Source organism: Sciurus carolinensis, chromosome 5 (genome assembly GCF_902686445.1).
Source record: "Sciurus carolinensis chromosome 5, mSciCar1.2, whole genome shotgun sequence".
NCBI classification, from domain to species: domain Eukaryota; kingdom Metazoa; phylum Chordata; class Mammalia; order Rodentia; family Sciuridae; genus Sciurus; species Sciurus carolinensis.
In genome coordinates this window covers 74,191,821-74,208,241 of record NC_062217.1, presented here as the reverse complement: position 1 = coordinate 74,208,241, position 16,421 = coordinate 74,191,821, and the positions used below count along the sequence as shown (strand labels likewise).

At 34.4% G+C, this 16,421-nt stretch overlaps 1 pseudogene; it reads right to left on the bottom strand.

Annotated features, from left to right (window-relative positions):
• Positions 1-6,024: 6,024 nt before the first annotated feature.
• Positions 6,025-15,288, bottom strand: LOC124985613 (60S ribosomal protein L6-like; annotated as a pseudogene).
• Positions 15,289-16,421: the final 1,133 nt, after the last annotated feature.

Sequence of the window (16,421 nt, the reverse complement as noted above, 5' to 3'; positions counted from 1 at the left end):
GTCAGTTATATTCTTGTTTTTATATTTTCAAAATTAAAAAATTTTATTTTCTCTTTTTAGGACACAGTTTCAATCAGTATTTTATCTTGATTCTGTTTTTTAATAGATTTGGTACTTACCACCAACTCCTTAACCATTTTTTTAATTTCTGATGCCTTTATTTCAATGTATCCCTTTGAGACTAGATTTTTATCAATGGGTAGTAAAAAATGTCAATATAACTTAGTTTAAAATGCAGCAAAAAATAAATCTATCTTCATTCTCTGAATCACAATCTGATATAGGCTTGCTTCAACATTTGCTTCACAGTCATTGTGTAGGGGAACAGGATTAAGAGTGAGTAAAAAGCAGACTCCTAAAAGATACACATCATTTCCACTCATGGAAAAGGAAGGCAATTCTTAACAAATGTAATATCTTGATTGGGAATAATTTCCAGGATGGATGGATGTAGTTATGTATGGTCATACAGTTTCCTTACATTCAACAGCACCTAAATTAAGGATGAGCAGGGACAAGACTCTAGACTGTTGCTTTACACCAAGTTGTGTGCATGACAAACAGCTTCATCCACCCGTGGCAAGAGGCACTTTTCTAATTCATTCAAATGAATTATCTGCTCACCTACATACATATTTATAAAATATGCCCAGTGAGAGGGATATTTTTTCTCTCTAGTTCATGCAAAGGCAGCTCATTGGATTTCATATTATATTAAACTATAGATAATATCTCTCAAAGTCATATATATGAAAATTTCTCAAGAAAATATTAGCAAATTAAACTTAGCAATATATAGAAATTATATTACATCATGACTGAGTTGAATTTATTCTGAAGTATGCAAGCATGGCTCAACATTTTAAAAAATCAATTAATTTTGCATCTGGGGATGTAGGTCAGTTGTAGAGTGCTTGCCTAGCATGCATGAGGCCCTGAGTTCATAGGGGTAAAAAAAAAAAAAAAAAAAATCAACCAATGTCATTCATCATTTCATCAAACTATAAAAGAAAATACATGATTACCTCAATAAATACAGAAAAAGCATTTGGAAAAATTCAAATTCCATCCATGACAAAGACTCTCTGAGAAAGGTGGATCCAAGATGATTGAACACAGATAGGCCGCCCCACCTCTGCCACAGAGAAAAACAACTGTTAACAAAGGAAGGATTGCATTTCAAGAATAGTGACAGAGAGAACTCTGGAAATCACCAAGGAAGTGATGGGAAACCTAAACAGCAGGAGGAGTCAGGAAGGCAGTATAAAAAGAGGAACAAACCACACTACAACTTCAACCCTGGCTCCTGGGCCAAGGCTGAAGTCCACATTGCCAGGATAAAGAAAACGGGTAAGTGATAGCAACACCATCATAGCAGCAGACTGGCAGTCTTAACTATAGGAGAATTCCATAGGCATCACCGGCTTTATTCATTTTAGGGAACTGGCTGGGGTTTGAGTGACAGCTTTGTTTCAAAATTGGAACTCAATTAGGCCTCGTCAACAATCAGAACACAAGTTGCTATAATAGCCACTTCTAGGCTCCAGCCTGCTATGAGGACCAGAAGCAGACCTTTTGATGCTGCCAGGCAGCTTGGACTTTATGCAGCTCACAGAAAGGAGGACAGTGCCTTCAGCATTCTGCAGTTTCAGGATCTGTTGCTACCAGACCGCAAGCCATGGTGCCATCTACACTTGTCCCTCTGGACCTGGGCCAGGCCCCACCTGTGTCCTAAGGCTCCAAGTCCATCAACATCAGTACCACAGCCTCACTGCTACCGAGGTTTCCCCCATGGGACCTAGGGTCAGTTCTAAATGCATTCCGTAACTCCAGGCAAAAAGTTTTTCTTTTTATTTCTCTTTAAATTTTTTTTGAAATTATTCATTGGTCATTCAGGAATATGTTGTTCAATTTCCATGTATTTGTATACTTTCCATTGATTTTTTTGTTGATTTCCAGTTTGAATCCATTGTGGTCTGAGAATATGCATGATATTATTTCAACTTTTAAAAAGTTATTGATACTTGATTTGTGGCCTAATACATGATCTGTCCTGAAGAATACTCCATGGACTGATGAGAAGAATGAATAATCTGTTGCTATTGGGTGAAATATTCAGTAACTTATTATGTTCATTTTTTTGTACAGTATGGTTCAATTCTAATATTTCTTTGTTGAATACTCACGAATGCATGGTAGGCAATGGGACAGGACAGTAATTAAGAATGAGAAGTGTGGAGCAATCCCAGATACCACTTTTTAGCTGTGTGGTCTTGAACACATCCTCCATGTCTTAATTTCCCTCTATATAAAATGGAGCTGATGATATTCCCTTGTGGTTATGAATGTTGTGAGAAATAAAAACTAATAATCAAACTATTATAATATATACAAAACAAAAGAAAAAGGCCATATTCTTAATGGTAACCAATAGTTGCTGCTATTTTCTCCATGGACACCTGTGTCCTACCTCTTGCATCCCAACGCAAATTCATATCACTAGGGAATACACATGGTTTCTCCAAAGACACCAGGGAAAAGAAAATACATGGAAATTGAACAATAAGACAAAGAAGCCCTTTGTCTGCAGCCCAAGTCAAATCCATGGTTATATTTATGTTTATCCTTAAGTTGTCCTTTTTTCAATCTTATTTCCAGCACCCATCTCCTCCCTGTGCTCATTGTCTGGGGACTGATGACCATCCAGTCTGTCCTTGGGGATACCAAAGAAGCCAACTGTTACTAACTTTTTGGACTACAGGTCTCTTGGACAAATGAATGCTACCACACATAAAAGCACAGGTGCAGCTGTGGAGAAGAAGGGGCTATCAAACAATTCAGGAAACCCATTCCTGGGAACATAGCCAAAGGAAGTGTAATCATTATGTCAATAACATGTCATTATATCAAAGAGATACCTTCATGCCCATATTTACTGCAGCACAATTCACAACAGCCAATAAATGGAACCAAAGTGTCCATCAAAAGATGAACAAATAAATAAAATGTGGTCTATGAACATAATAGTAGGTCAAAAAAAGAATGAAATCCTGCTATTTGTAGTAATGTGGACATATTTAGTGAAATAAGCCAGACAGAAAGACAACTACAACATATTCTAACTCATTTGTAGAAACTAGAATTTTGACTTCATGAAATAATAGAGCAAAATAATATTTACTAGAGAAAGAGAAAGGCAAGGGAAGGAGGGACAGAAAGAAATCAGGTAAGGAATACAAAAATTCTTTTAGATAGACAGAATTAGTTCTGGTTTTCTGCAGCACAAAAAGGTAACTATTGTGAACAACAATGATGCATTTCAAAATAACTAGAAGAGTATGAAAGTTTTCAGCACATAGAATAAACTAATATTTTAGAAAATGGGATTGCTTATAACCTTGATGTGATCATCATGCATTTTATACATGTGTCAAACTACATACTGTACCCCATGAAGAGGTACAAATATCATGTCTCAGTTAAAACAGAGTTGGAGATTGGGTATGGTGATGCACACCTATAATCACAGCTATTAGGGAGGCTGAGGCAAGAGGATCAAAAATTCAAGGCCAGGCTTAGAAACTTAGCAAGACCTTAAGCAGCTTTGCAAGACCCTATCTCAAAATAAAAAATTAAAAAATAGCTGGCAGTGTAAGCTCAGTGATTAAGTGCCCCTGGGAGAGAAAGAAACTCAGAAAACTAAGAATAAAAGGACACTTCCTTAACCTGATAAAGGTAATCTAAAAAGTTTAAAAAAAAAAAAAAAAGCAAATAACATTATTAACGAGTGAAAGACTAAATACATTTCCCCAATATTGGAACTAAGAAAAAATATTTGCTAAAATAACACCCATTTTTATTTTGTACTGGAGATTCTAGCTAATATAGAATACAAGAAAGTAAATACAAGAAAGTAATACAAGTAAGACAAGTAAGTAATACAAGAAAGTAAAGTAATACAAGAAAGTAAAACCAAAAGTATCATATGAAACAGAATAGAGAAGCTGCTCTCTGCATATATGATTATTTACATTTTTAAAACACAAAGAATCTATGAAAAGTTCAGAGAAGTAATAAATATGTTTATCTTCTTATTTTTTCCACATTTTCAAATTGATTCATTATAATTGTACACCATGATAGGATATAAATGTGTTTAGAAAGAACACAGTGTTAAAGGACAATATACTATAATTGTGAATTGTGTCTACTTTAATTGTGTCTGCAAGCTACTACCAGTGAACATTTAAAAATTTAATTTTAAAAATAGTACCATTTATAATGTTACGAAATATTTAGATAAAAATCTAACAAAATACATTCAAGTTCTATATGCTAAAAAATATAATGAAACATGATGAAAGAAATCAGGAAGGTGCAGATAAATGGAGTGATATACCACCAGGTTCATGGACCTGACGATTCAAAAGCACTGCTATGTTGAATCTCAAAAAATTGATTTCAAAGATTCAAATATATTCTAATAAAATCACTTTCTCTTAAAACAAATGGGGAAATTGGTCACTGATAAGAAAATATCAAGTGATTTTTAGGAAGAAAATTGTCATAAGAATTTTTTAACAGTAAAGTTTTAGAAAAAAAGAAGAGAGAGTAAGTTATTGGTAAAGAAGAGAACATAAATCAACAATGTGTATCCTGTAAAAACTACATTTTCAAACTAAATAGCTTTCACTCAGCAAAGGAAACTATCAGCAATGGGAAGAGAGAGCCTACAGAGTGGGAGAATATCTTTGCCACTCATACTTCAGATAGAGCACTAATTTCCAGAATCTATAAAGAACTCAAAAAACTCTACATGAAGAATACAAATAACCCAATCAACAAATGGGCTAAGGATATGAACAGACACTTCACAGAAGAATGTCTACAAGCAATCAACAAACATATGAAAAAATGTTCAACATCTCTAGTAATAAGAGAAATGCAAATCAAAACTACACTAAGATTCCATCTCACCCCAATTAGAATGGCGATTTTCAAGAATACAAGCAACAACAGGTGTTGGCGAGGATGTGGGGAGAAAGGTACACTCATACATTGCTGGTGGGGCTGCAAATTAGTGCAGCCACTCTGGAAAGCAGTGTGGAGATTCCTCAGAAAACTTGGAGTGGACCTACCATTTGACCCAGCTATCCCATTCCTCGGCCTATACCCAAAGCACTTAAAATCAGCATACTACAGAGATACAGCCACACCAATGTTCATAGCTGCTCAATTCACAATAGCCAGATTGTGGAACCAACCTAGATGCCCTTCAATTGATGAATGGATAAAGAAACTGTGGTATATATATAGACAATGGAATATTACTCAGCTATAAAGAATAATAAAATTATGGCATTTGCAGGCAAATGGATGAAATTGGAGAATATCATGTTAAGTGAGATAAGCCAATCTCAAAAATCCAAAAGACGAATGATCTCACTGATAAGTGGATGATGACACATAATGGGGAGTGGGAGGGGGGCAGGCATGGAGGAAGGAGGGACTGTATAGAGGGAAAAGAGAGGTGGGAGGGGTGGGGGGGAAGGAAAAAAATAACGGAATGAATCAAACATCATTACTCTATGTAAATGTATGAATATGAAAATGGTATGCTGTTACTCCATGTACAAAGAGAAACAACATGTATCCCATTTGTTTACAATAAAAATAAATTTAAAAAAAAACTACATTTTCAGAATAGAAGGAAATGTAAGATCTCAAAGAATATTGCATTTGTGAGACCCTTCTAGATATTTACTAGGGAATTCCCTTCAGATAATAAAAAAGATAAGAGAATGTTGACATAGAGAGACAGGTAGTAAACATTAACTATGTATTTAGTTGTAGAACTATCAATGTCATTTAAAAATCTAATTGTTCAATTTTGGAGACAAAAAATAAATGTACTATCTAGAAAATGGTTAAATAAATATGAAGCACCTAATTTGTTTTTCTTATGTGAATTATGTCAGTGGGTAAGATACAAAGGAAGTCTTTTATTTTTTTTTAATGTTTCAGTTATTTAATTAGGTTCTTGATAAGAAATTTGTGAGGATAAATTCCATTTGTTAAGCAAAAGTAGATTGCATATAGTCCTGGAACTGAGGAATAGCTTTGATTTTGAGTAAAATTTATGAGTCCACAGCTTTCTGATCAACCTTGCACTGCTCTGTAATCTCATATTCTCTTTCTATGTGTCTAAGGTTTCACCTTCCTGGTGTCTGGGCTTCCTCAACTGCTTCTTCCTGAAGTAAGCATCAGTGAAGAGTTTGGGGATTTTCATATCGCTGATTATTGATCTTTGTGGAGGTGGTGATAACAAATTTCTGGTATGTTCTACGTAGAGGAATCGATTGAGGGCAAGAGGTCCCATCACAAGTAGCATGCCACTGCTCAGCTGCTTCAGGAAAACCACTCTCTTGCCTCTGCAGCACCTGGTGAGGATGATCAAGATGGTCCCAGGAGGGATGCTGGTTTGCAGTTTTCTCACATGCTGACTGAAGGGTTTTTGCCCTGGCTCAACAGCTTTGGTGACACATCTTCAGTTGGATAGTATCTAGGCATTTTGTGAAGCTTAACCACCTGGTACCACCCACTGTTCTTTCACCACTGACTAGTTTTGTGACCTTAGCAAGAACCTTCTCCTTCTTCTCAGCCTTGGATTTAGCAGCTGGGCACTTCCTCTCGTGCATGGCCTTTCGGGAATACATAGCGGATCAGGAGTATCTGCCAATTCCTCTAACCAGGCAGGGTTTCGGCCACAGTGAGGCCTCTCTTTCTTGGGTTTCTTATCCTTAGGGTGTCCCTTTTTAACCTTGCCAACATCATCAGCCTCTTGGCTCCAGGTTTCTTCTCCTTAGTGACCAGTTCTCAGCCTTTTCAAGAGTCATTCTTTGCTCCCTGCCGCTAATCCAGGTCAAAGAAATAAAGCAGCTGGATGGCCTCTCAGTTGACCCTGAGCATGCTCGACCCCCGTAGGTGTGGACCTAATGTCCTCGGGTTTCCAATGGCAAGGATTGAGGCCTTGAAATCCAGCCTCAAGAGAAGCCTTTTAAAAATACAATTAATAATCTTATAAGAATGGTAATACTATCATTTTTCAACCTACAATTTATAGACGAGCTAGGCCTTGAACATCAATGACTATGAATATAAAAATTAAAATTATTAAAACCAAAAATTTCACAATGTGTCAAAATGTATTCTACTGTCATATATAACTAATTAGAGCAAATTAAAAAATAAAAATAAAAAAAATTTAAAAATAAAACCAGAAAGTATGAGCCTTTTGATGAATTAACACACTACCACACAGAAACCTGCCAAAGGAATCAACCTGGATATGATAAAACCTTTGGGTTCAGATACCAGCTTGCAGAAAATAGAAGAATCTGTTGAAGTGCCCATAAATTTTTAATCAGAAAAATGCAGAATATGGGAAACACTGTATCTCAAACAGCCCAAGTACTTGGGCGGATACTTTGAAAAGAAAGTAAATGAATGAACAGGATAACTGTAGATTGAAAAACACATAGAAAATTAAAATTAAATGAATAAGAGCAAGTTTAAGAATGAATAGTTGTATGATGTAAAGAAAACAAGAAGTGATCACTATAATGGTTAGTTTGGAAGAGAGTAAGGTCTTTGTGAGTGGGATAGGACAAATGCAGGAACTTTTGGGGTGGCTAGGATCATTCTAATTTTGTAAACTGGGTGGTGATTACAAGCATGTCTAAACTATAATTCTTTGAGCTATATATTTATTTTGTATGATTTTATGTATTTGTTTTATTTTATAATAAAGACATTAAAACCAAATAAAATTAAAAAGATTCTAAAATCTATTATGGATAAGCTTTGTTTTAAGCACTGAGTACAGAATTTATTAAAATAATTCTTATGAATTCATGTATGAAATGAAAATACTGGTTGATCATTTACATATGACCTGGTACATGCAATAATGGAAATACTCTCTATTACCAGAGCACTAGCCCAGGTTCTAGGATAGAGTCTTAATATTTCCTAGGGTAGACAGCATTTAAACTGAGAAGTAACAATCTAGGAGAATGTGTAGAGGGATATTACAAATAGAAGCAGGAGTAAAAGCAAAAGAGAAAGACAAAACATGCTGTGTTAAGGTCATGTAGGAAGCATACCTGGAGCATAAAATATGAAGTGAAAAAATATAGCATTTACTTATTTACTTATTTTGAAATAAAAATGTCAATATGACTCTTAAGACAAATATATTTTTATATTTCATACTCTGTAACATATTAATACAAAATTATGTTCTGTAATGACTCAGTACAATTTTTTCTGGCCATAAAATCTTCAACAACCTAATAAAAATCAAATCAGTTCTTCCAATTGTAATGATGATCACATGATGAACATTTTAGAACAGTCCACATGCAACCCAATCATGTTGATGCTTTCAGAGATAGCCTTAGATTAAGTAAATGACTAAACAATCTTTCCCCCCCATACTTCTGGTGTGCAAATAAGCAAATGAATATGGCATAAAATATTAGCCCATATTTCAATGAATATCAGTTATTGTGCTATTTTTGATACAACATTCCAGAATCTAGCCTAGCAGTCCTCGATTCATTGAAATCGGTAAGTCATCCACACCTATAAAATGAGTTCCCTCCAATATAAGTTAATTTATCATCTGACAATTATTTAAGTGATCTTGGTCTCCTTGTGCTAAAACCTGAAATACCTACTGAACTATGTATATTAATACTGTTAATACTATGTATATTAATATTGTACTGTTAATATAGCAGGGAAAGGATATGAATTCTTGTGATTGAAACCAAAATATCTGGGCTGGGATTGTGGCTCAGTGGTAGAGTGTTTGCCTAGCATGTGTGAGGCATTGGGTTTGATGCCCCGCACCACAAATAAATAAATAAACAAACAAACAAATAAAAGGTCCATCAACAACTAAAAATTATTTTTAAAAATAAAGAAAGAAACCAAAATTTCTCCCCTTTTGCTGGCATAGAGGGAGGGTCTGCATAGGCTGCACATGTCAGGGGATAGAACACTGCCAATTTCACCAATTTCTTCTTTCTTCCTTTTTGGATTCTTTCTGGAATTACTCAGCTGGCTGTGCAGCTTGGCAGCCAGAAGGCCATATCACCACCCCATTTCCTAGTAAAAATCCAGTGAAGAGTATTAGAGAACATAGTATGTTACTGAGAAAACATAAATCAAGTAAGATGATGTTTTCAGTAAGAACTTACCATGAAGATGTAATTATTAGATAAAGATATTTTCAGAGACTTGTACTGGTTAACAATTACTAAATCAAGATCTTATCTATTAAAATATGAATATCAAAGAGGTATACTATGTAAGCAAGTATATTACATGTGTCTTGAGCCAGCATCTTTTCAGTAATAGAAGTTGGACAGTCACTAACAGTCACTCCGATCCATTGTCCAAGGAATATATTAAGAAACACATTTTTTGGCACATTTCTTACATAACATTATGCAATCAGTCATTTTAAATATTTTCTTTTGGAATGAGTCATTGAAATCCATTTTAATATTGCTTTATCCTTTTAAAAAAGTTATCAATAAGCAAAATATCATCCTACAAAAACTAAAATAATGATGAAGATATACTCTTAATTATGTACAAGAATAGCATTTACCAAAAGATGTTTTAAATATACTTAGAAGTAGGAAGCATTCATCTACCCTACCTTTAGGGAAAAATGGCTAGGTCACAGGCATAAGGTAATGGTGATATTAAGAATAACTATTGCAGGAGAACTACTGTTTTAGGAGGATAGTATTTCCTTTTCAATTGGTAAAGAAAAAGTTATTTCAATTTTTTTTTTTTTTTTTAATAGCAAAACAGCCTTATTTTGCTTTTGGGATATCACAAAAGGGGCATGAGCATAGTCTACCTATCACTTATTCTTACTATTATTTAGTAATTTGTGCAGGCTTCTTTTTCTCCTTTGAACATTTACTAAACAGAGTTGTTGTGTTTAGAATTGATTTTGCTGTCTCAGCCACATTAAAGCTGAGATGCTTTTTGGCTTTCATCTAAACGAACAATTTCCTACTTAGACACACTGGATTTGGAGTTGGATCAATAAAAGCTTTACTGTGTCCTTTCTCTTTCCTCTTAGAGCTCACAAAAGAGAACTAAATTCCATTCATCTTTTCACTTGCTGCAGTGGAATCTTTAGCAATGCATTTCTGGCTTGAATGAAGAAACATAGCGAGAAATTGGCAGAGAAACAAATAGGAATTCACTATTTTCCATGCTTGGACCCCTGAAGATTGGTTACCTCTGGGTATGCATGTAAATTTGCCTAACTCTTAACTATTTGTTTTTGCTCTGCTTCAAGAGCACAAATCCTTAAGAAAGGTTTAGTGTAATCCTACTGAATCTTATGTGGCTCTTTAGTTATCTGCAAGGAAGCCAATTTGATTAGAAATCCTGGTCATTTAAATTTAAAGAATTTCAAATGAAACAAGTCAAGGAATTCTTTTAAATGACTTCCAATGGTGCCATTTCAGGTGATCAAATATTAAATGTCAAGATTTGTAAATTCATGAACATTTATAAAAATTACTTTTAGATATCTACACTATTTTATAGATTCTAATGCAAGAAACATGATTTCACTTTATATCACACACAGCAACAAATAAAAAACATGTCATTAACCAGATATATTACCACTGAAAAAAGTATGGTAGAGGCAGAGGAAATACTGGGAAACAATATGGAACAAATTATATTATTATATTGTGAGTATGTACAAATATGTAACAATGAACTCTACTATTATGTATAAATGTAATGCACCAATAAAAAATAAAGATAGTGCCCAAGGATAAATTATGATTTTTGTGCTATTAAATTCAGTTCTGGTTATACATCTTGGGTAGTAGTTGATGCTCAATTCCATTCCACTCTACCAGGGGTCATGTCATAGGTAATACTTTCTGCAACACAAGGATATGGGGAAAAGGGTATACTCATACATTGCTGGTAGAACTGCAAATTGATACAACCACTCTGGAAAGCAGTATGGAGATTCCTCAGAAAACTTGAAATGGAACTACCATTTGACCCGTTATACCATTCCACAGTATATATTCTAAGTACTTAAAATCAGCATACTACAGAGATACAACCACATCAATGTTTATAGCAGCACAATTCACAATAGCCAAGCTATGGAGACAACCTAGGTGCCCTTCAACAGATAAATGGATAAAGAAAATGTGGTATATATGCACAATAGAATATTATGCAGCCAAAAAGAAGAAGACAATTATGACATTTGCCAGTAAATGGATGGAACTGGAGACTATTATGCTAAGGGAAATAAGCATCCAAATAACCAAAGGTTGAATGTTCTCTCTGATGTATGGATGCTAACACACAATGGAGGATGGGGGATAAATAGAATTTCAGTGGATTATACAAAAGGGAATGAAGGGAAGGTATGGGGGATAGGAATGGGAAAGAGAGTAGAATAAATTGAACATAACTTTCCTGTGTTCATATATGAATACATGACCAGGGTAACTCTACACCATGTACAACCACAAGAATTGAATCCTAATTAGGATAAGTTATACTCCATTTATATATAATATGCCAAAATATATTCTACTGTCATATATATCTAAAAAGGACAAATGAAAGTCAGAAATTCAATTCATCAATGGGAAGGAGAAAAATAGCAGAGGACATTTAATGATTAATATGTAGAAGACATGATAGGAATTAGTAGAAGTAACAAAAAGACTGAAATAATTTACTCAGCAAAAATTTGTCATGGGACTATTCTACATCAAGTAGCATTCTAGAGTCTAGACTACAAAAATACAAAAATCAATGAAAAAAGTGGTTCAATTTCCCTATCTATAAGGCCTTTATAATACAATAAGGAAAGGGGCAAAAAAAAATTTTTTTAACCATTTAGTAGGCTGGAGATTGGTATATCCCATGTGAAAAATAAAGAAGATGATGGGAGGGATGGGCACATAGACGTTGGTATTTTACTTCATGCCTTGTTCTTCATTGAGGAAAATATATGACAAACACCTATTTCTAAATAGTTATTAAAAGTTGAAAAAATACTCAGGTTTAAAATTCACTATGTCTATCAGATTAGTTTCCTAAAGTAAGCTAATATCCATGAGAAGCGGTTAAAAAATACAATTATGAAAATCTTAAACTCTTGGTTAAGAGGTAAAATTCATTATTTTAGTTTCATCATGGACTAGGATTCTGATAGTGCTAATACAAATCAAATAAATAAAATATCATAAAGGTTAGACTTATAAATATAAATCAATGAGTATCAATTTCTTGACAAATGTGTAATGTTTACACAAGGGATGGACCAATTAAACACACATAGTGTGAAAAAGACCAAGAATTTCTATAAGGAAAAAAAAAAAAAGTCATGCTTAAACTATCAGGATTTTTTTTTCCAGAAATAACCAAAAAAGCTTATATATGAATGGGAAGAAATCAGTGAAGAAGACTTGCCTACACTTTCAAAAGACCAGTGACATGAATCCAGATGAAAGATTATTTTAAATAGAGAACAAGTAAAAGTGGAAATTTTGTATAGACCCAGAATTGAAGAGTGAGGTGAGAGAAGATCCAGAGTTTTCTTAAGATATAAATATCTAAACAGGTTTTCTAGAGCTTATATACTTAGTAAAGAAAGAGTGCACAATATAATCTCTCATGTGATCAGCATCACATTGCCTTTCTAGGTAGTGAAATGTCAAGTTGATGGAAAGGAAGTCACCAAATCATATTCGGTAGCAGTTCTTGAACAGGGCACTAAATTATAGAGATATTTTTAAAATGTAGTTCCTGTATTAAGGTAGCCACCAGTCAAGTGGTTAGGTCTATGAGGTAAAGAAGGAATTAAAATGTCAGACTCTGAGTGAAATGCATTCACACACAGGATGCTTTGAGAGTACCTACACCAAGCTGCAAGTAGAGGGTGGTCCTCAAACTATAGGCTGCTTCAATTAGATGCCCATGCATTCTTTAACTGCCAACAGCTGAAAGCAGAAATGGAGAAAGAAGAAGAGTCAAAGAACATTTAGGAAGAAAAATTTACTTCAATAATGGCTTTGGAATTTTTTTTAATGCATTTCAAGGTTTAAGGGGTATTCTTCCAGTTAACATTAACTTTCTAAGAACCTGCTGTGTTCCAGGAACTCTGTTGAGACTTTGAGCTTACAAAGATGAATTAAATGGCCAGGCATTGTGGCACATGTCCATAATCCTAGCAACTTGGGAGACTCTCAAGTTCAAGGGTACCTCCACCACTCAGCAAGACCCTGTCTCAAAATAAAATACACAAAAAGTACTGAGAATGTAGATCAATAATAAAGCAACCCTGAGTTCAATCCCCATTACAAAAAATAAAATTATTTTTATTTTATTTACTCACTTCTTATTTCCCTCCTATTTTGTGACCTATTCTCAGTCCCGAATAGGTTACAAAATAGGAGGAAAATAAGAAGTGAGTAAATCCATTACATTGGGACATTGCCATAGCATACACATAGTTTACACATGAATGCACCACATATGCAGATGACCCCAAAAGGTTATCTCTGCTTGGCTGATATGATAGGATTCCCAAAGTATCCTTCGGGATTTGAGAGAGTGATGTGTAATTCAAATATATGAGGAACAGGGGACATCTGAAAGAACAATATGAGAGCTGGGAAGGTAGCTCAGTGGTAGAAAACGTTCCTGTTCAGCTAGAAGCCCTGGGTTCCATCCTCAGGAAAGCAAAAACAAACTCAAAAAAGAAAGAGCAACATGATGTAAAGGCACAGATGAATCAATTGTCTGGGAACCTTAGAGGAAAATCAGATAGTATCCCTCATTTGGAGTAGAGGGTAGGTGTGTAATTACTGAACAGAAGGTCACTTAAAAGGCCTTCCTTATCATATTAAATATTCTCATTTTTCCATAACATGGACTTTATGTAAAGAAATTATAGAAGATGTCAGAGGAATGTTGATTAGTACCAAATTTTGAAGAAACTTGCACATGAAATAGTTTATACATTATCTGAATATCAAGGAGAAATCACTGAAGGATTTTGAGCTAGAAAGTTTAGAGAGTACAACTTTAAAAAACTTTAGTCAATAATGGTGTCCAAGATTACTTAAAGAGAAATGGTTGTACCTGTAAGGATAGATCCAAAGGAAACTTATAAGGATGATAAAAAATCAATATTAAAATGTCAGAGAGAGGTGTCAAAGATGACTCCAAGGTTTTGAATATATGTATTAACTGGGAGAAAACAAAAACTGTTCTTATCTACAAAGAACACAGAAACTAGTACAATTGGCATTTGTATGCAAGCATTCTACAACCATGAATTCAACTGTCAGCCAAAAATATTTGAAAAATATAACAATACAACAATAAAATCCAACAATAAAAATGAAACAAACAAAATAACACAGGATTACATCTATTTACATTCTATTTACATCATATTAGGTATTATAAGTAAACTGAGATGATTTAAAATACACAGGAGGATGTGTATAGGTTATATGCAAATACCATGCCATTTTATATTATGAACTTGAATATTCTCAGATTTCCATGTCTACTGGAAGGTCTTGGAATGAATTCCCCATGGATACTGAGGGATGACTATATGATAAAAGCAAATTATTGTAAATACTCAAGATAAATTCTTGATTACACATGGTTGGGTAAACATTTACAAAATGAAAAATGGAATACTTTCCTCTCCCACTAAAAAAGAAAGCAATTTTTACTTTATATTCCTTGGAAGATATGTTTTCTGCTTCTATAATTTTTCTAAATAAATCTTTGGAAATCAAGTCTCTCTGAAGCTCTTACCTCCACAGTCTCCTACTTTAGATTATGAAAGTCATGGAATCCCAGCAGCCAGGTACCTTCCCAGCTGTTCTTTCTCAGCACCTCAGGATGTGGTATTGGGCCACACACCACTTAGGAAATAGCCTTTACTTCCTGTGATATTAGCTCTCCTGATTCTAAGACAAAAACAGATGTTCAACCAGAAAAAGAAGGGAAAAAAAAAAAAAAAGAGGCGTAGGAGTATGTTTCCTCAGACTCTTCCATTTGTACTGACCTCTATCGCAGACAGACTTCGCTTGTTCCTGACAGGCCCAGGGGCTCCAAGCTTTTAAGGCAATGAGCTGATGAGTCAGGAATCTTGACCAAGAACTCCTTCACCAAGGACATATTCCAACAAACACTGTACTTTCCCCCAACTTCTTCTTCTTTGTCTAACTTTTTAGTTTGGTACAGACTATTTGTTCTTGATCAATAGAAAATTTAGTCTTTGCTCCATATCAGCACAAAATATACTTAATAAGAGAGTTAATGGTGAGAGATATGATCTATTAATTCTCTTTACCTTCCTTTTCTGCCCAATGTTATAATCCAATTTATTATCCATCTAATAAATTGATAATAAAAGGTGTTAGTAATTATTTAGAACCACCACATACAGAGGAAGGCCTAGAAAACAGAATTATCCAGCTGTATGGCATTTTTTATCTACTACTTCTACGTGTTCTTAAAAGAGTACTTATAGGATGCGAGCGGGGGCAGTGGCACATGCCTGTAATGCCAGCAGCTCCAGAGACTGAGGCAGGAGGATCACAAGTTCAAAGCTAGCCTCAGCAAAATGAGACACTAAGAGCAACTCAGTGAGACCCTGTCTCTAAATAAAATACATAATAGGGTTGGGGATGTAGTTTAGTGGCCACATCCCAGGTACCAAAAAAAGAAGAAAGAAAAAGTAATTAGAATGACAAAAATTATTGCTAAAATTTAAGAAGAAATCATAGGACTGGTTTTGTGGCTCAGTGGTAGAACACTTGTCTAGTATGTGTGAGGCACTGGGTTCAATTCTTGGCACCACAAATAAATAAATAAATAAATATCCATTGACGACTAAAAACTTTTTTTGAAAAAAGAAGATATCATATGGTGAATAGTAATATGCATTTGAGGATTAAACAAGTAAGCAAGTTAGAGATGTATGTAGTGCTAAAATATTCCCCTAGAAGTCAGTCAAATAGAGTAAGAAGTCAAATATGAAAGAAATGAGAGGCAGACAAAATACACACACACATAACAGTAGCTCCCAAAGAGGAGAACAAAGAGAGTGGAGGGGAAAAATCAAAGCAACAGTGCAACTCAAGTGTCCTAAACTGAAGAAAGATTCTTTAAACTAGACTTGTACATACTTTTAATATATTGCCAGAAAATGGAAATTCAAATCAAAGAATTTGTAAAGTAAGTTCATCTTCTTAAACACATACAACAGAACTCAACAAGTCACATTTTTACTTCATCAAAAATGTTAG